We start from the raw sequence: 19,467 nt of genomic DNA on the forward strand, positions 1-19,467 counted from the left end.
TCAGGCCCCAAAATGGCAAGAGAGCTGCTCAAGGCGCTGGAAGGAAGGAAGGAAGGGGCCGCTCCCAGCCCTCCCCCGCTCCTTGCAGGCATACAAGCGGCAGGCCCCACGCCCTGGCCCAGTGCCTGCCCTGGAAGGCAGTGCTGGAAGTGGGAGCCAGGGTGCCAAGGCAAAGAGAGCCCGCGAATTGTGCAAGCCCGGCAGGACCTGTGTTGAACGTGCAGCAGAGGCCAGGGCTGGAGTGCACTGCATGCTCTCTGGCTGAGGCGGCCACGCCGGGGGGGGGGGGGGGGGCTCCTGCCCTGGAGGTTGGCAAGCGCCGGGGCTCTGGGGGCGGAGGGGGAGGCTGGCCCTGGGGCTCCCGGCAGCGGCAGCAGCAGCAGGAGGGAGGGAGGGAAGCCTCTTGGCGGCGGGCGGAGCCAGGCGGGCCGCCCCCTTCCTCCCTCCCTCCCTTCCCCGGGCTTCCGCTGGCCGAGCCCGAGCCCCGCGGCAGCAGCAGCAGCAGCAGCAGCGAGAGGAGGAGGCGGCGGAGGCCGGCGCGGGACGGAGGAGCGGCGGGCGGTGAGTCCTCTGAGCGGCGCCCCCCCCCCCCCCGGAGCCACCGCCGGACAAGGCCCTGCGGGAGGGAGGGGGGGAGGCGCTTGCCCGCTGCCTGCCGCGGCATCCCTGGAGAGCCCCCCGCCTCCCCCCCCCAGCGCTTGTGGCCTTCCGCGGCCCGCCTGCAGCCGCCACGTGGAGCTCCCAGGAGGCGGGGGGGGGGGAGAGCGGCACGGCCCCTGCGGCCTCCTCTGCACCCCCCCCGCCCCCCGCTGCCTTGAGGGCAGGGCGAGGAGAGGAGAGGAGAGGCCGGGGGTCCCGGCGGTGCAGGCTGGCCCTGAAGAGCCGCTTTCCATTCCCTGCTTTGCAACACCCCCCCCCCCTTCTTGTAGTGAGAAGTTGGGGGGGGGAGAGCAAGAGGGGTCGCTGAAATGACTTGCGGGCTCCGTTGGGCAGTGCCCAGGCTGTGGCAGCTCCCCTTGCAAAAGCCATTTAAAGGGACCTTCCCTTCCCTTCCAATGGCTTTTGCAAGGCGCGTTGTGCAGGAGTAAGGTCCAAGCGGGCCTGGCAACAGCCCTGCGGGGCAGGACGGAGGAGTCCGGCGGAAGCCTTAAGGGGCGTCTCTCAAAGCGAAGGAAAAAGTCTCTCTTCCGCCTCCTTGCTGGAGCTTCTGATGCCCGCGCGCCCACCCCTTAGGCCCAAGGCGGATCTCGCACCAGGGACTCTGGCGCAGCCTTTCAGGCCAGCTCCTCTGCAGGGCAGCCTTCGCCGGCATAGAGGGGGAGACCACCCAGAAGCAAGGCAGGGTCCCATAGAAAGCTCACCTGATAAGCATGTGCGGGGGTTGGGGGGGGGGGACGTGGAAAGGGCCCTGAAGAGCAGTTGTCTGAGTTGACTTCTTTGCAGAGAGCCGGGGAAAGGAGAAAGATGGAGACCGGGAATGCTGATTTGGCTTACTGAACTGGTTCCTTTTGTGAGGTTTGTGACCCGGTGAACTCACCGCTTGGACCTTACTCCTGCACAATGCGCCTTGCAAAAGCCATTTAAAGGGAAGGGAAGGTCCCTTTAAATGGCTTTTGCAAGGTGAGCTGCCACAGCCTGGGCACTGCCCAACTGAGCCCTCAAGTAATTTCAGTGATCCCTCTTGCTCTCCCCCCCCCCCCCACTTCTCACTACAAGCGCCACAAACCTCAAAAAAACCACGTGGAGGCTTGTGAGAAGGTCATGGGTGGAGATGGGCACTGACCTTGGTTTGCAAACCACAATTAGGCAATTTTTGGGGCGTGCCCCATCCCTAGTCAGGACATTCTGACTTGCATTTTATTCTTGTTGGGAAAACACAACCGCAAAAGTTCAGTTAGTATTATGTTCATGTAATATCACTGTGGCATGACTCCGTGAACTCAGAAGGCATCTACAGAGACCATGGTCTTTTTAAATGCCTTCTATCCGCACCAATTAAAAAGCCGAATAATATTTATTTATTTAGTATATATCTATTCCACCCATTCCCCCGTAGGGCCCAGGGCAGAGTACAACATAGAATAAAAACATTCTATAAACGAACAACTCTGCAGCACTCAGAAAATTTTCCATATCATCACAATAGTGCCCAGCCTGGCCATCTCACATCATGATGAGATGCTGTCCCATAGAGATGGCAGATTTTATTCCATTTTATAACAAGAACAGATCAAGAATAGACACCCGCAGCCTCAACTAAAGCCTGGCGGAACAGCTCTGTTTTACAGGCCCTACAAAAGGCTAATAGACCAGGTAGGGCCTGGAACTCCGTAGGGAGCTGATTCCACCAGGTCGGGAGCAGGACTGAAAAAGCCCTGGCCCTCGTTGAGGTGAGGCGGGCGTCTCTTGGGCCAAAGATGGCCAGCAGATGTTGGGAGGCCAAATGTAACGACCTCTCGGGCATATATGGGAGGACACGGTGCCACAGGTATGTTGGTCCCAGGCCACGTAAAGCTTTGAACATTAAAACTAAAACCTTGAAGGGGACCCGGTGCTCAATAGGCTTTTAACAATATTGGCTTTTATTTGGGTGGGGCTAGTTTGGTGACTAAATCAGTTTGTATAATCTGTATTCAGCTAAATAAATTCTCCCCAAATACCAATAAGGTATTTTCCAGCTATTTATTCAGCTTGGTGTATACCGAGTACACATCCCTAGTGAAAGCTCCAGAATATAGAGATAAAATACAATGAGACTCAGATACATTGGGGAAATGAGCAGATGTGAACAAGATGTGATTTAATAGAAATAATGTAAAGTTACGCATGCAAAGCAAATCGTGGATACTGTTCTGGGTAGTAGCATGTGTGGAGGGGATCTTGGGGTTTTGGTAGACTGCAACTTGAGTATGAGTAGCTAGTGTGGTGCGGCAGCAAAGAAGGCAAATGTGATTTTTGGTTGTATAAAAATATATATAATGCCTGGGACACAAGATGTGATACTACCACTGTAGACTGTGCTGGTCAGACCCCATTTGGAGTACTGCGTCCAGTTCTGGTTTAACTTTTTTCCAGTTTAACTTTTTAAAAAGAGTATTAAAATAGGAAGGTCATAGAAACGTTCAAGTGGGTGCAGAGGAAAGCGATGAGGTTGATTAGGGGTTTGAAGACTAGGCCTTATGAAGAAAGGCTGCAGGAACTGGGAATGTTTAGCTTGGAGAAGAGGAGGGACATGATTACTCTTTTTAAGCATTTGAAGGGCTGTCATTTACAGGAAGGTAGAACACTATTTCAGCTGGTGGAAGAGAATAAGACTCATAATAATGGGTTTAAATTACGGGTGGGGAGATATTGGTGGGAGATTAGGAAAGACTTTTTAACCATAGAAGCAGTTCACTGGTGGAATGGCTTCAGGCCAGGGGTGTGGTGAGGCCTCCCTCCTTGGAGGTGTTTCAGCAGAGAAGCTGGGCACTTAGTTGTCAGGGAGGTTTTAGGTGCCATCCTGCCTGGTGCGGGGGTGGGGGGTTGGATGGGATGGTCTTTATGCCCTGCCTAACCAGCTTCTTTAATTCTATTATTTTAACTGGAAAAGCTGCATGGGAGGAAGAAAATTTAACCCCCCTTCGTAAACCTCTTTCTTTTTTGCAGTTAATTTAAATACTTGATCCTCAGTTGGCACTCAGTTTCTGTGCTCCTGTGGTTTGATTTCCCCCCCCCCCTAATGAACTAGCAGGCAGTCGGCGTCTGTTTTGACGTCTTCCAGACCTGGCTTCAGTTCTGTTGATATCATCAATTATAATAATTGTGCTGACTTCCGCTGAATTGTGTACATACGAGAGAATATTCACTGTTGGCCAAATGGAAAGTTTGAGTAAAAGAGAATGTCTTCATTTGCATTTTTTTCCCCTGTCCATCCAAGAATCTTTGAAAAACTTTAAAAAAGAATAATACCCAATGTGACTTAACATCTGTTTCCCAGTTAATATGTGAGATCTGTTGGCTTTCTGCTGACAACAGAAACTTTTCAAGAGCAACAGAAACTTTTCAAAAGCAAGGCTGTGATAATTCTCCGGCCTAAGCTAGTATTTGCACGTAGACAACATAAATGATCAGAAAGCTGCACTGAAGGTTAACTCTCATTCTGATGTTTGACCTAACTTGGCTCCAAGTTTTGTTTGCCCTTCTGCCTTTAAAAATCTTAGTGGATCTTAATGTAGAATTCCTGGTAATTCTTGGGGGCTGTCTCCCAGGCCCAGAACAGATCTGCTACTCCCATGGGCCTCCTCCACTGGGGGGGGGCTGTCATGGGAGGCTCGCGATGCTTCTGCTACTTCCAGGGACCATCAAGCTACCCCCTGGGATGTCATTTCAGCCCCAGAACAGCAAATCCTGAGAAGGGAGGGAGGCGGGGGGCGGAGTAGAGAGGGGAGCTGGGAAAGAGGCAGCCCCCCCTTCAGATTATTCCTTCTCCGGACCCCTCCTTCGCTAGACGGAAGCTGGCACTGGGAGTGGGCTCACTGGCAGCTCTCATTGGTAAGTCCACCCTAATGCCAGCTATGCCTGAGATGTTTGAAGGACGGATTGGAAGCAACAGAAATCACTCTGGATTTAGTTGTGGCTGCTGGAATGTGTCTCTCTTTTCCTGCTGGAAGAAGGCAGCTCCACTCTTCCGCACAGATTTGTTTAAAGAGATGTGGGACATTGCACTCTTGTCTAAATTAGCATATTATAGAGCAATGGGTATGAACTTTCACCCAGAAAAGCTATTAAAATTTCTCAGTAAGTGTGAATATGCAGCCTTGTTGTTTTCAGTGTTATAGGCAAACAATTTGGTAGCTTGGACCTCTTTGGTTTCTCAAGGAGTCACTCCAACTTTTGGTGTTATATCTGTGTGATTGTAGGATTGTATGTTATTGTAGTTTTTGTCTTTAAAATTTTTTTTTAATTACCACTATTATTTCACTACCTACTAAGAATGAATCTTACTCCTCCCTTCTCTAAAAATGGTGGCTGATGGCTCAAAATCTAGTCTTGCAAGATGCTCAGTTTTTTTAACCAAAATGCTTAATTATGTTGTTCTTTTGGGGGTTTTTCTGCAAGCTTGGGGATTTCCCCAGATCTGTTGTAAATGTCTGACGGCCCCATTTTCTATCTGCGTGTTGGCCAGGTTCAGAATTATTTTAATTGTTTTAAAAATTACTTGCATTATTTGCAGTCCTCAAAGATGCTGAAGGTGAACCCCATATAGTGCAAGTCAGTGTTATCAGCACAATGCCAGAGGGCAGAAATCTGAAATGAGGCAAAGGTATTAAATATGACCTCTTGGACAGTGCAAGAACTGGGATTTCATAAGGATAAATATAATGCAGTGAGACCTCAATAAAACACGTAGCCACAGGTGTACGACAAGTTGGAAGCCCACCATGGCTTCATTCCTCACCCCGTCCCTTTCCCTGCCCTGTTCCCTCTTTCTGTCCTCCTGGCTGCCACCATATCCTCTCCCCCCTTTCTCTGCTTTCTTCTTTCCTTCCCATCCACCAGCCAACCTTTCCTTTATTTGTCCCCTTCCAGTCTTCAGCTATATTTATTATTTATTTGCTTCATTTATATCCAACCTTCCTCCTCATTGGGGACCCACCATTCTCCTCTCCTCTATATTATCATCACAACACCCCTCTGAAGTAGGGTGCGAGAGAGTGACTGACCCAAGATCAGCCCAGCAAGCGTCTGTGTTAGAGGAGGGATTTGTACCTGAGCCCCCCAGATCCTAGCTCAGCACACTGACAGCCCTGCACAAAACTGGCTCTCCTGTCCTGTAGGTCTTGTAAAACAAACCCTCAAGCCCTTGTTTTTACCCTGGTCTCAGGCTGCTGGATCGCAACGAGGAGTCAGCCTCTCCAGCTTTCTCCCTCTCATTCCCTTTCACCAATAGACCTTCCTCCAGGCCCACAGGATGGAGCTGGCCTTTGGGGGGCTCCCGCCCCACCCATGAGCATTGGGCTCTCCCTCCCTCCTGCTTCCCTTCCCTGCAAATCAGGCCCAAAGCCAAGCCCCCTGCCCTCCTGACTGAGATGGGGAGGGCCAGGAAAGAGCCGGAGGGAACAGAGGCTGAGTCCAGGCAGGCAGCTGGAAGGCCAACAAAGCTTTATTTGAGGTATGACCTTCGCCGTGCAGGCACACCTCTTCAGAGAGGGGGGGAGGGGGATTCTTCTGACAAGCAGAGTTTGCATTGAGGTTGCCATGTGCACTCTCTCACACGCACACGCACATTAAAAGAAAGGAAGGGACGGGATGCGTTGGGATAAGAGGAAAGGGGAATTAAAAGGAAAGTATTTGGCTTGTTCTGAAAAGAATTTTTTATAAAAAAGATAAGGCATTTATGGTTCCATAGGAATTACAGTACTTGCATTGGATTTAAATGTTTAATGGCTGGAAGTGGTTGGCTAAGTATTTCAAAATACATTTATGGTTCCATATGTTCCTCACTTCCCTCCCAGATTGCTGGCTGCCTTCCTTCACATGAAACCCCCTTTTGCTTTTTTAACTGTTTCATGGTCATAACACTAGCACTAAGTGGATTCAGTCTGAAATCAACACATTATTTCACTTGGAGAGACCCCCCCCTCCAGTTCTAACAGATGAAAGAAAAAAACCAATCTTACAGCACAGCTTGCAATCTGTATTAGTGGAAAGGGGCAGGAGTCCAGCAACACCTTAACGACTAACAAAAGTTGTGGCGGGCATGAGCGTCCATGAGTCACTGCTCACTTCTTCAGAGGCAGCTGGAATGTGAGCCCATCTCTGCTTATATCTTGGAGAGTGGAGCGATAATAGCAGGCGTTGGTAATGAGACAGGAAACCCAGGTCTCAGTCCAGTCCAGGAGGATGCCTGGTCTCGAGCTTCATCATCAGTTGCAATTCTGCAGTCTCGCTTTCTAATCTCTCTTTGAAATCCCTTTGTAAGAGAACGGCTACTCTTAGGCCAGCAACTGAATGTTCTGGAAGGTTAAACTGTCCCCCCCCCGTCCCCCCCCCCCACGGTTTTTACATAAGAACATAAGAGAAGCCATGTTGGATCAGGCCAGTGGCCCATCCAGTCCAACACTTTGTGTCACACAGTGGCCAAAAAACCCAGGTGCCATCAGGAAGTCCACCAGTGGGGCCAGGACTCAAGAAACCCTCCCACTGTTGCCCCCCAAGCACCAAGAATACAGAGCATCGCTGCCCCAGACATGGAACTGTATCTATCCCCTGTGGTTAATAGCCACTGGTAGACCTCGGCTCCATATGTGTATGCAGTCCCCATTTTTGAATGGTGTGGTTTCTAATGTCAGACTTATATTCTTTGCATCCTCCTGGACTGAACTGAGACCTGGGTTTTCTGTTTCATTATCAATGCTGATGTCTCCATGCCTACTACCCCTCTGCATATCACTCCTAACCCAGTCAAGCCTGCTGTTGCCATTTGGCATCTGAAATCACCTTTATAACGTTTATATCCGTGGTACCTGGCATTAAATGTTATGGTACACACGGCCCTGGCCCAGCAGTGGCATTTATGCCGGATCCAGCCCTCCTAACCAATGAATTTGACACTTCTGGCTTACTCTCTGCTGCCACCAGCAGGCTGTTACTGCAATTGCAATCTGACAGCTGACAACAAGAATCCCTTCCTTTTATTCAGTCAAAGGGGAGTAGGAGGACGATGCCTGAAATGTCACGAGTTAGATGCTCAGCTGAGCTGACTCTCCCTGCTTCTCTCTGACACTCTGATAACCATGAGCCCGAGCAGGAGGCTTTGTTGCAGCTGCAGAGAGCAGGCAATTCCGGTTTCACACACACACACACCCTTAAAACAAGATGCACAAACCATGCAGTTGGTAATGGGAAGGGGCCGCAGGTCAGCTGGTCAGCCCTCGAGCAGGACAGCTTGAATGGGCAGAGCTGCAGCTGAGGACTTGTGGGTGGGAAGATGCAGGGGGCTGGGCAGAGACCAACCCCAAGGGAGGCTGAGCCGGGACAGATCCTGAAGGGGAAGGATTAGGGGTGCACCCCCCCCCCCCCACGCACGAGAGAGGTAGTTTCCAGGTTCAGGTATGCTGAACCCCCAGGATATGGGTATTTCCCGATATTCCTAAATCCCAATATCAGATTCAGGAAATATTTGGGATTGCTGGATTTTTTCAGCCCACAGACGTGGTTAGGACTCTGGGGCAGGATCCGTGTGCAGCTGGGGAGCCTTCTCCTGCCTGGGGACATCAACCGTGGGCAGAGAAGCTGCCCCAGCTTTTGTTTGGGCTCAGCGATATTGGTAGCCAAATCAGATCCTTTTAGCTGCATTTGGCTGAATTAATACCCCCAAACACTGATAAGGAATTTTTTTGATATTTCTTCAGTTAGATTTCTGCTGAACACGCAGCCCTAGGAAGGCTGTGTCTCTGGAGACCAAGATCAAGTTAATTCACGCCATCGCATTCCCCGTGACTATGTATGGGTGTGAAAGTTGCACAATGAAAAAGAGTAGATTTATTAAAAGTGTGGTGTCATTACCAATACCGCAGACTGTCCAAAAGATAAAGAAGTGAGTACTAAATCAAATCAAACTAGAATTGCCTCTGGAAGCGAAAAAGACTAAACCAGGGTGTCAAACTCATTTGTTAGGAGGGCCAGACTGACGCAAATGGGACTTTGTGGGGCCGGTCCATTTGTGCCATAAAATGTAGTGTGAGGTAGCAGAGGTATAAACTTTATAAAGGACACAAACACATTAAAAGTATTATTTTTTTAACTTAAAACACTTAAAACTTTTAAAACTCTCGCAGGATTTTGTTTAAAATGGAAAGGTGGGGGAATAGTGGGATTTGGCAATGCAATTTTTAAAATATCAAGAAAAAGCACAGGGATCACAGCAGAAACTACAAATATAAAATGGTCTGAGCTTGGGAAAACAATGAAATGGCATTGCAAGCTTCTCCCCCTCCCCCGGGGTCTACTCAGATCAGCAATGGCTCTCCAGTGTAATATTTCCGTTTGACTATGGGTTCCCAGGTTAGAGTACTCTAGATGCTGGAAACCACATGTGAGACAAGTAGGTCAGGTCCATTCAGCAGAGGCAAGCTGGCTGAAAGCATCAACCTTTTATTTGCAAGGAACACAACTCCAGGAAACCTGAGCTTCAACTGTCCAAATAGGAATGCTGAAAGTGAAACTGATCTCCATTCCATTTAAACACATTGCAGCACAGAGTTGCAAGGAAAATGTGGCATGGATTTTCTATTAAGGTCTCTGGGCCCTATCTGCCTTGGCACAGAGACCTTAATGGAAAATCCATGCCACGTTTTCCTTGCAGCTTTGTTCCCTGCTGCAGCCTGCAAAGACAAGACAGAAGAGGCAGGGAATTAAAAGAGCAGGGAACTTCGTCAGCTTTGGAGCCTCAAATGGTGAGGACAGGAGGGGAAGGGGGGAGAAAAGAGCCCTGGGGGGCCTGATTAAAGCCCCATGTGGGATGTTTCTGGCCCATGGGATGGGCATTTGACACTCCTGGACTAAACTATCATAGTTTGGTCCTATTATGGGAAGACAAGAGTCACTAGAAGAGACAGTAATGCTAGGAAAAATTGAAGGCAGCAGGAAAAGATTTGGATTGACCTCATCAAGGAAGCCATGAGGGCCCTCAGTTTGCGAGACCTTAAAATGGCCGCTAACAATAGGACATTTTGGACAACATTAATTCAATGGGTCAACATAAGCTGGAAACAGCTTGAGGGCACTTCATACACACAAACACAGAGCGTTGGACTTAGAAGGAGGTGCTCTCAGCGTAGTTGGCAGATTAGTGATGCCCACTTTGGTTTTTGCACCCCTGATGAGAGAGGAAAAGGGCGGTCATCCCCAGCCAGAGACCCAGACAGTTGCTGGTTTTCCTGACCTAACCGGAAGGCAAAGGGAAGCGTTGGTGAGTCTGTTCCTCCACAGGCTGCTCCCCCTCAGATGGCGTCTTCCCACAATTCCTCTCCTGTGACTTTGTCCAGGGATGAAAAGGAAAGGCCCCTTGGAGGCTGCCTCTTCGTGCCCTCAGAGCCTCATATGACTCTACAGTCCCCAGGCAGCAGCTAGGGCTTCCGGTGGACAGGGGGCTGTGTGTGTGCAGAGAGAACTAGCGCTTTCTTTTGACCAGACGGCCCGTGAAGGCAGTTTGAGCTGAACTCCGGAGCACTCACACAGTGAAAGCCCAATTTTCATAAAGCAGAGTAGACAATCCTGACAGATTGCATCACAGGCTCCTCATTAAAAGTGCTCTCCTCTGACTTGTTGTCCTTGGAGGTGTGCAATTGTGTGTCTTGTATGTGCTTTGCTGCCTGTGCCATGTGCCCAGTGGCTCCCTGGGGCCTGGGGAAGGCTTCCTGGCCTGCCTGCTACATCCAGGCGGGTTTTCAGATGGAATCAAAAGGGGGAAATAGTTTTGTTCCAGGGAAGCCAGACTTTTACATAATGCTGATGTTTTTATATTCATAAATCTAAAAGGAATGCACTTTGTTTTTTCCTGCAAAATCCATTATCAGCATCCCCGATTTTTCCTTTCTTCCTGGACCGAAGCTGTAGTACATAAAATAACAGCAGAATGGATCTGGGGGAATCCGTTCCTTTCTGGCACAGTTGATTCCAAAGAGGTATCGAAAATGTAAGCCCCTCCCCTTCCCAGATTCTCTTGCAATCCTGTCCTCTGTGCCATTTTTAAAACTTGAAGCTTTCACTGAAAAGCCATTGGGGTCAACTAGATGGATCCCTGTTAAATGACTCCCATCATGACACAAATTCTGAGCAGTTCTTTTGGTTGTAGTTTGGGGAGCTTTCTAGTTGGAAAAAAAGGGTCAAGGGTTTCCTAACAGGACTAAATGTTAGGTCTCATCACAGATCTACAGACCCACCTCATTGCAGTGCTGCACTACAGACCATGGTTTTTAATGCAGTTTTATAAAAAGGTAAAGGAAAGGTCCCCTGTGCAAGCACTAGTCGTTTCCAACTCTGGGGTGACGTCGCTTCCACAACGTTTTCATGGCAGACTTTTTACGGGGTGGTTTGCCATTGCCTTCCCCAGTCACTTACACTTTCCCCCCAGCAAGCTGGGGACTCATTTTACTGACCTTGGAAGGATGGAAGGCTGAGTCAACCTGGAGCCGGCTACCTGAAAACCCAGCTTCCGCCGGGGATCGAACTCGGGTCGTGAGCAGGGAGCTCAGACTGCAGTACTGCAGCTTTACCACTCTGCGCCATGGGGCTCTAATACAGTTTTATAGTATGTTAAAGTATGACAATCTGTTTAAAAACTGGCTTAAACGATGACTCAGATTGATGTCTCCACGAGTAAGTGGAGATATTTATATGCAATGGATGGCAGTGAAATGCCTTTTAGCAGCACAGGAGGAAGACAGTGCCTCATCTATAAATAGGTACAGTTGCTACAAAACCCTTTAGTGGTATTTTTGTACCAATGTTACATGCATCTATGATAAAGCTTCTTGCTTTTATGTTGCTGTATGAATGTTCCTTTTGATAACAGCCCAGGACAATAGAGGTTCTGAGGGCTTTAGATAGTTTTAACAGGAGTTCATTGTCCAGAGAGAGTGGCTTAGAGGTGGCCAGTGCCAGTCAGCTAGAACTGCCGGATCCGGAGTCAGGCTCAGGGAGTCCAGCCAGCCTGCAACAAGCCCCTGTCTGTCTGTCTGTCGAGGCCTGCAGAATATCTCAGACTGGACTTGTCTCCCAGGTGGTTTCCAGCATTTAGAGTGGTGGCTCCTTTGCACTGCCCGGGTGCTTTGTATTCTGAAGGTCCCACGGAGCAAAAAGGAGCCAGAAGAGCCAGCAGGCTCAGTGAGGGTCTTCCCATGCGCAGAAACCACTTCTCATCATAGAAGAAGATGATTTATATCGCGCCCTCCACTCCGAATCTCAGAGTCTCAGAGCAGCTCACAGTCTCCTTTATCTTCCCCACAACAGACACCCTGTGAAGTGGGTGGGGCTGAGAGAGCTTTCACAGAAGCTACCCTTTCAAGGACAACTCCTATGAGAGCTTTGGCTGACCCAAGGCCATTCCAGCAGGTGCAAGTGGAGGAGTGGGGAATCAAACCTGGTTCTCCCAGATAAGAGTCCGTGCACTTAACCACTGCACCAAACTGGCTCTCATAGCCTTCCTTTCCCTTCTGTTTTTGACAAGATTGTCAAGATGAACAGAGACCCTTTCAAGGCCAAAAGCCAATGGCCACATTATTTCCCAGCTCTCTTCCTTGGCTCTGGAGGTGGCAAAAGAGTTCATACTTTTGCAGACCCGACCTCCACCCAGGGTCATCTTGGCAAATTCTGCAAAAATCATCAGCCACTTTGTGGGCTTCCTCAGTGGGCTCACTGTTGGCCCTCTAGAGCCGTCTGTCTTTGGGTTTCCAGCCTCTCCTCTGCTGATGAAGACATCTCAAAGGCGCTCCAGGATGACTGGAAGGAAATCGCCCAGAGATCAGCCTTCACAGCAGATACATCTCTGGGGGCCATCCGGCTTTTGGCCAGGGCCAGAATACCTAGCTTGTGCTCCTGGGAAATCTCTCCCACCTTCCGGCTCAGGAGGCCAGTATTCCCTTCAGAGGGCTCCGTCTCTTTAGGGATGTCGTGGATAAATACTTAGTGGATGATAAAGACAAAAGGCACTGCTGAACCACAGGAGAAAGGGCTAGCCTAAGAAGAGCTTTCAGTCCTCTGGGGACTCCCAACCACATTCTGGCTTTAGATCCTACACTGCTCAAGGAAAATGGCAACAAGCTAAAAGCTCAGCCAGTCCTAGCAAGCCTTCTGCCAGCACCAGGCAGGGAAATCTCCCCCACCTTCCAGAAACTCTCCTTAGCCTGATGCCAAACATTCAGCAACTCCAAACAACACTGAGGACCACCCAATATGCTTCATGCACATCTGGGAACACTCCGTTGGAGACTGGGGGGTGTTGGACACAGACTGCAGGGCCTGCTCCCTGGGGCTCCGATTTCTGCCTCCAGACAGATTCATATCGGTCCTCGGGTATTGCCACTCAAACACCATCTCAGGCTCCAGGCGATAAACCATCTCCTCCAGACAGAGGCAGTAGGAGGACGAACCAGATGACCAGGCAGCATCTGGGGTCTACTCCATTCTTTGCTTGGTCTCTGAGAAAAACAGAGGTGTGAGTGCGATCTTCAGCCTGGGGTGGCTGAACCAGCAGTTCAAAGACAGAGAGGTCCAGATGGGTAGTGTTGATGGTGTTGGTTATCCACAGTGAATTCCTTTCTTCGGTGGGCCTGTTTGATCTGCATATCCTGGCCATCCAGGCAGGTTCATTGGTGCTTCAGTGCCTCCATTTCCATTACTGGATCCTCCCCTTTGGCCTCAGGTCAGCCCCTCAAGTATTCACCAAAGTGCTGGTTTCCCGGGTTGCAGCCTCAGTTTCCCTTACCTCGATGACAACCTCATCAGGTCCGCTTCCTTTCCCCAGGCATTGGCAGATGCGGACTGCATCATTTCTTGTCTCCAGACACATGGCTTTGTGATCAGCTGGGAGACGAGCTGCCTCCTTCCAGCACAGCTGATTGGCCCCCTGGGAGTGGTGCTGGATATGGGCTTCCTGCCTCAGGAATGCCAACTCAAGACCAGAGAGAGCTAATAGAAGGAGTGGTGCCGAAGTCTTGAGTCCCTCTTCTGGCATGCGAGTGTCTTCCCAGGGGTGTCTTTACAGGCATGGTTCTTGTTGCTTGTCCAGAAGGAGACTGAGCAGTGTCTTCAGCTCTCTGTTCCCCTTTCTTACCAGCTGGTACAGGATCTCCAGCATCACCAGGAGGGCTCCTGCATGGATTCCACGGAGAGAACCCCTCGGGACTCCCTGGCCGTTGCACCTTTCCTCTAATCTAGGACAACCTCTCCACAAGGGGATGCAGAAAGCTGAAGTTCTTCTCGCAACTCCTTTCTGGCTCTGGTGATTGTGGTCACAGGACTGGTGAGATGCTTTTCTCCCATCCTCCTTGTCCGGACTTGTTCCAGGCCGAGCAGCAGCACTTCAAGGAAATTGGCTGCTGCTCGGTAGCCCCCTCCCCTGAGCAGCCTCCAGAAGGAAATCCACCAGCTGGGGGGGGGGCAGTGCTGGGCATTTGCTCTGGCCGGCCCCTCTCAGGCTCCTCCCTCTGAGGCATTGTGTGGGAGGTCTTCTAATGTTCCATATTCAGATAACCTTTATCCTTGTGGCCAGGGGAAGACTGATACTTGGTCTCATAAAATATTGATATGTTCCCTTAAAAAAAAAAGTCTTTTTAGGAATCAATGGATTTTACCTGCTTTATCATATTTATTGTTCAATAATTTCCAAAGGGATGTTGTGCCCTGTCTGAAGCTAGACAGTGATCTGAATGCAGCCTTATTGGTTGCTAAATTCCTAACATATTTTCTTGTGAATTTAGTTCTCTTCTGGTCATTGCTCAAGATCTGAAAAGGAAAGGGACGGGTGACACTTGGACAAAGCTTCCACATCCCGGTGTGGGGAGAGGAATGTCGTTCCCCTTTGGGCTAACATGGGAGATGTTTGGGCTCCTTCAGTCGGGGCTGGGGAAGTGCCCAAGGGATATCAGTGTCCGCAGATGTCAGGTGGTGGCCCCCTCTGCCATAGTAGGAGCAGAAAAGGGGCGGGGCTTCTCCTCCCACCCTCCCATCAAGAGGTTCCTTAGGAGACCATCTTCTGAGTCTGCCAGGAGTACACAGGGGTCACACACAATGACAAAGTGATGTGAAGAAATGGCCCTGCTTTCATCCCTGAGGTGCATCCAGGTTTCCACAGGTCTCAGGAAATAGTTTTGCCTTCCTTTTGCCCTACATCCCAAGCATCCACTGGAATGTGAGCGGCTCTGCCTGGACATTACGAGGGCCCTGAGTTATTCCACTGCTAGGCCCAGGGCTGTAAGGAAGTCTGCCTCTTTTTGTCTCTTTCAGGAGGTCTTCCATGAGCACCACAGTGTCTTCTTCTGCCATATGAAAGTGGAGTCGAGGTTGTCAAGATCTGGCATACAAAGCCCCAGACAGAGGGTTGGAAGCCCGGGGGGGGGGGGGGAGCGGTAATGGCTCACTCTTTAAGGGGTGGGGTGTGCTACCTCAGCAGCCTAGAGGGGCTTTTCTTCACCGTAGGTGGTATGCTGGGCGGCTGCTTGGAAGTTGCTGCACATCTTTACTTGGCGCTACCATATTGGGAGGAGAGTCCTTCAACAGGCTCTGGCAGAATTATTAAAGGACCCTCCCTGGGATTTATTGCTTGTGTACATCCCACGGGTTGTGAGTGTCCCACCCTGGAGAACAGAGAGCTCTTCTTGTTTTCTAATCTTTGACTGTTGGAGTTTATAAGTTAATAAGTTTTATTGATGGGAGTAGGAGGGCTTCTGGAGGGATCTGGGGGTTGTGGGAGAAGTCCCTCCCACTGGGAATCAGTAAAAGAAGGATAACCCTGCCTGCTTCCAGAGGGAGCTTCTGCCCATTAGTTATGACTGCCCTATCCTAGGACCACTGAGAAGGGAACTCCACAGCAACCATTCCATTAACAAATAAAGAATAATAGATAAGAATTCCCTAATGATGGTGGCCAGATGAAACGCTCCCATTGGCTGATGGGCGCACTCAAGAAACCATGGGCCCATCTTACATCAGTCATCACCTCTGGGTTCCCATTGGCTGATCCCCCTTTCCCCTGCAGCCCTGGGAACACCGAACAAATCACCAAAACAGTCTTACCTCAGAGACAGACACTTCTCTGTGTCCTCTCCATCAACTGGCATCAGAAAGGGCTGCTGCTCTACTGTGGCCTCATAAAGCGTTTCCTCAAAGGCCATGGTTGCCACCTCTTTTGTGTCACTCCCTCCCTTCCTCCTCCCCACTGGGGAAGCTGCTAGCCAGAGGCTGTTGCTAGGCAACCAGTGTTGCCCTCCAATGAATAAAATGCCATAGAGTCCACCCTCCAAAGCAGTTATTTACTCCAGGATGGAGAGAGAGATTTGTTGTCTTCAGTTCAGTTGTGATCCCAGGAGATCTTTAGGTTCTGCCTGAAGGTAGGCTACCCTAGGCCCGGCAGCACCCTCAGGATGACTTGATGACTGTTCAGCAGCAGCCCCCTATGACAGCCAGCGTGAATTAAAAGTTGCCAAATCCACATTGGGAAATTCTTGGAGATTTGAGGGGTAGAGCCTGGAGAGGATGGGTTTGAGGAGGGGTCGGGCCTCAGGCAGGTACAATGCCATAGACTCCACTCTCCAAACCAGCAGTTTCCTTCAGGGGAATCACTGTTGCCAGTCTCCAGGTGTGGGCTGAAGATCACTCAGCATTATAACTGCTCTCCAGATGGCAGAGATCAGCTCCCCTTGAGGTGGGGGGAGGGAATGTCTTCACTTGGGTGGGTGGGAAGACGGCAAGGGTGAGGGGGCACTCACCCAGAGCTTCCTTCTAGAGCCCATTGTATTCCCCCCCCCCCCCCCCAGAATAGGCCTTATTCCTTGTGTGACATATAATTATGTACCCACAGGACTTACTGAGCACAGCAGTTGTCCGAGGATCAAGCACACTTCAGTTTACAAATTCTGTAAGCTCAGGAAAGCATGGTGGTGCCCAGATAAGAGGCATCTTAACGTCTGTGCCACATAAACTGTTCCATTCTTTGCCTTTGCTTTGGTCTTTCAGCTTGACATGGGCTCAGAAGCAGAATCCAACAGGGGCAAACAGATGCTGCTGTCTACTCATGTAATGGGAGCTGCTAACTCAGCAAGAGCATGGTGACTCATAAACTAGTTGCAGAGATTGTTTCAAAGGAATGTTTTCCATGTGTAAGGACTCATCTGAAAATCTGATTTTTGTGTTCTGGTTCTGCATGGGCTGGGTGAATTATTTAATTTCCTCACTACCTGTTGGTTCCACTGGGTGGTGCTTGCAACATTTCCATAACCACATTTCCTTCGGAAAATGACTCTGTCCTTTGGATTTCTTCAGAGATGCTAGGAGGCCTCGTTAATTGTTGAGCTTGGGTTTTTTATAGCTGCTGTGCTATTAAAGAAGTTTGCAAAGTTTAAGACAATTTCTGTTTAAAAGTAGCCTCATTGAGACCAGGTCATTTATCATAGCAGAGGAAAAATTAACTTTAATAGATTTTAGAAAGCATTGTACCATAATTTGTCATTTAAATTTGTATTGCCCAATAGTGGAAACTGATTTCATGTGTATAGTCTCACTGGAAATCTGTGGCAGCAAATTTCCGAAATGTTGGCAGTCGCTCCCAGACATGGTTTGTGATGGAGCCGGGGCAGGCGGGGGGGGGACTGCGTTGTTCTGAAGCCATAGAATAAAGTAGCACCTTTAAGACCCCCCCAAAATTTATTCAAGATATGAGCTTTTGTGTGTACGCATTGTGTGATGTTCATTTCATCAACATGTTATTGAGATAGATTAGATTGGATTGGATTTATGTCAACCGTGTTCCTTTTGAAGAAATACATTACGGTTTGTATTACTTCTGAGTGGAAGATAAGACATTCCATTCTTTGACCCATGTTGTTTTAATCTGTTTTCTCAGTGGAACCTCTGTGTACAGAGGCCGTCTATCTATACATATCCAGAGCTACAAAGGAACAGTAGTGGAGACTAAAGCAGGAGTAAAGTTGGACCTTTAAGACCAACAAAGTTTTATTCAGAATATACGCTTTCGGGTGCTAGAAGCCCACTTTATTAGACAATAGGATAAAATGATAAGAAGAAGAAGATTAGAAGAAGATATTGGATTTATATCCCACCCTCCAAAGAGTCTCAGAGTGGCTCACAATCTCCTTTACCTTCCTCCCCCACAACAGACACCCTGTGAGGTGGGTGGGGCTGGAGAGGACTCTCACAGCAGCTGCCCTTTCAAGGACAACCTCTGCCAGAGCTATGGCTGACCCAAGGCCATGCTAGCAGGTGCAAGTGGAGGAGTGGGGAATCAAACCCGGTTCTCCCAGATAAGAGTCGACACACTTAACCACTACACCAAACTGGCTCTCCATGTCCTAAGCAGTCCTAAATGCAGAGAAAGTGAGCATTAGTATGCAAAATCATGGAAATGTTTTTTAGCAGATTAAAGGAGTAACAAGTTGGGGTCTGGTGATAGTTTGTGTTGACTGTACTGAAACAACAAGAAGGCAATATAAGTTGGAATATTAGATTGATGTCTATGTCATTAGGTGTGAAGTGCAACAAATAAGAGTCTGTTGTAATGTCAGCTCTGGGTTAAAATGAGGGCATTAGTTTCTCAGAGGTTTAATTTAAACATGTAACACACACATAAACATCAGTCTAGTTTGTCATTAGGAAAAAAATAGAATACATTAAAATATAGTAGAAGATGGGTTAGTATATCATAGAATCATAGAGTTGGAAGAGACCCCCAGGGTCATCTAGTCCAACCCCCTGCACAATGCAGAAACTCACAAACACCTCCCCCTAAATTCACAGGATCTTCATTGCTGTCAGATGACCATCTAGCCTCTGCTTAAAAACCTTCAAGGAAGCAGAGCCCACCATTTCCCGAGGAAGCCTGTTCCACTGAGGAATCGCTCTAATGATATCTCATATGTAATGAGATGAACAGCCAATATCCTTTATTTGAGTATGTCAATACAAAAACACACACACATTATTCTGACACACTATTCTATTCTTTTTTCAATAACCCTATAATGGCAAGGCTCTTGACAATATTGCCTTCTTGTTGTTTCAGCTCAGTCAACACAAACTAACAATCACCAGACCCCAACTTGTGATTCTTTTAATCTGCTAAAAACATTTCCATGACTCTGCATACTTACTCACTGCCCACTTTCTCTATATTTAGGACTGCTTGCCATTCCATCCTATTGTCTGACGAAGTGTGCTTCCAGTACCCAAAAGTGTACATTCTAATAAAACTTTGTTGATCTTAAAGGTGCAATTTGACTCCTGCTTTGTTGTTTCAGACCAACATGGCTGCCCAGCTGGATCTATCAGCAGTGGGGACTGTTGACCACCATTATTGATGGCTTATGAATTTCCAGAGGTTGGCTTTAGAGGTGTAAAAAGTCTGGAAATTTGAAACCTGGAGGGGAGGCATTCTTTCATTTTGTGGAGGGAACAAGTTTTGGGGAAAATTGGATACTTTCCTATCAATACAATTCTTTTACTGATTTAGCAATATAAAATGCATCATTTATAAGTCAGCTTGCCAAATGACCACTTGTGGTTGGCAAATTCTTAGCAATTTTGACTGTGCCTCTTTGTTGTATTTTCATTGGCTTAATCTAGAGATTAATCTGAGGCAACATCTGTGCTGTAGCAATCTTGAGTATGCTATTCAGGTGTTGTTCAGGTGTGTGTCTGTAAGTTGCAAACCTACTTTCGATTTATTGACATTCATTAGAGAAATCTCAT

General features: G+C 48.7%; 1 protein-coding gene across 1 annotated transcript in view; it reads left to right on the plus strand.

Annotated features, from left to right (window-relative positions):
* Positions 1 to 469: 469 nt before the first annotated feature.
* The window catches only part of TSPAN9 (tetraspanin 9), a 207,195-nt gene continuing 188,197 nt past the window's right edge, over positions 470 to 19,467 (plus strand). Inside the window, exon 1 of the mRNA XM_060246172.1 lies at positions 470 to 561. The gene's annotated coding sequence lies outside the window, so the exon portion shown is untranslated. The remainder of the gene's footprint in view (positions 562 to 19,467) is intronic.

The sequence above is a fragment of the Heteronotia binoei genome, chromosome 9, assembly GCF_032191835.1.
Source record: "Heteronotia binoei isolate CCM8104 ecotype False Entrance Well chromosome 9, APGP_CSIRO_Hbin_v1, whole genome shotgun sequence".
Taxonomy (NCBI): domain Eukaryota; kingdom Metazoa; phylum Chordata; class Lepidosauria; order Squamata; family Gekkonidae; genus Heteronotia; species Heteronotia binoei.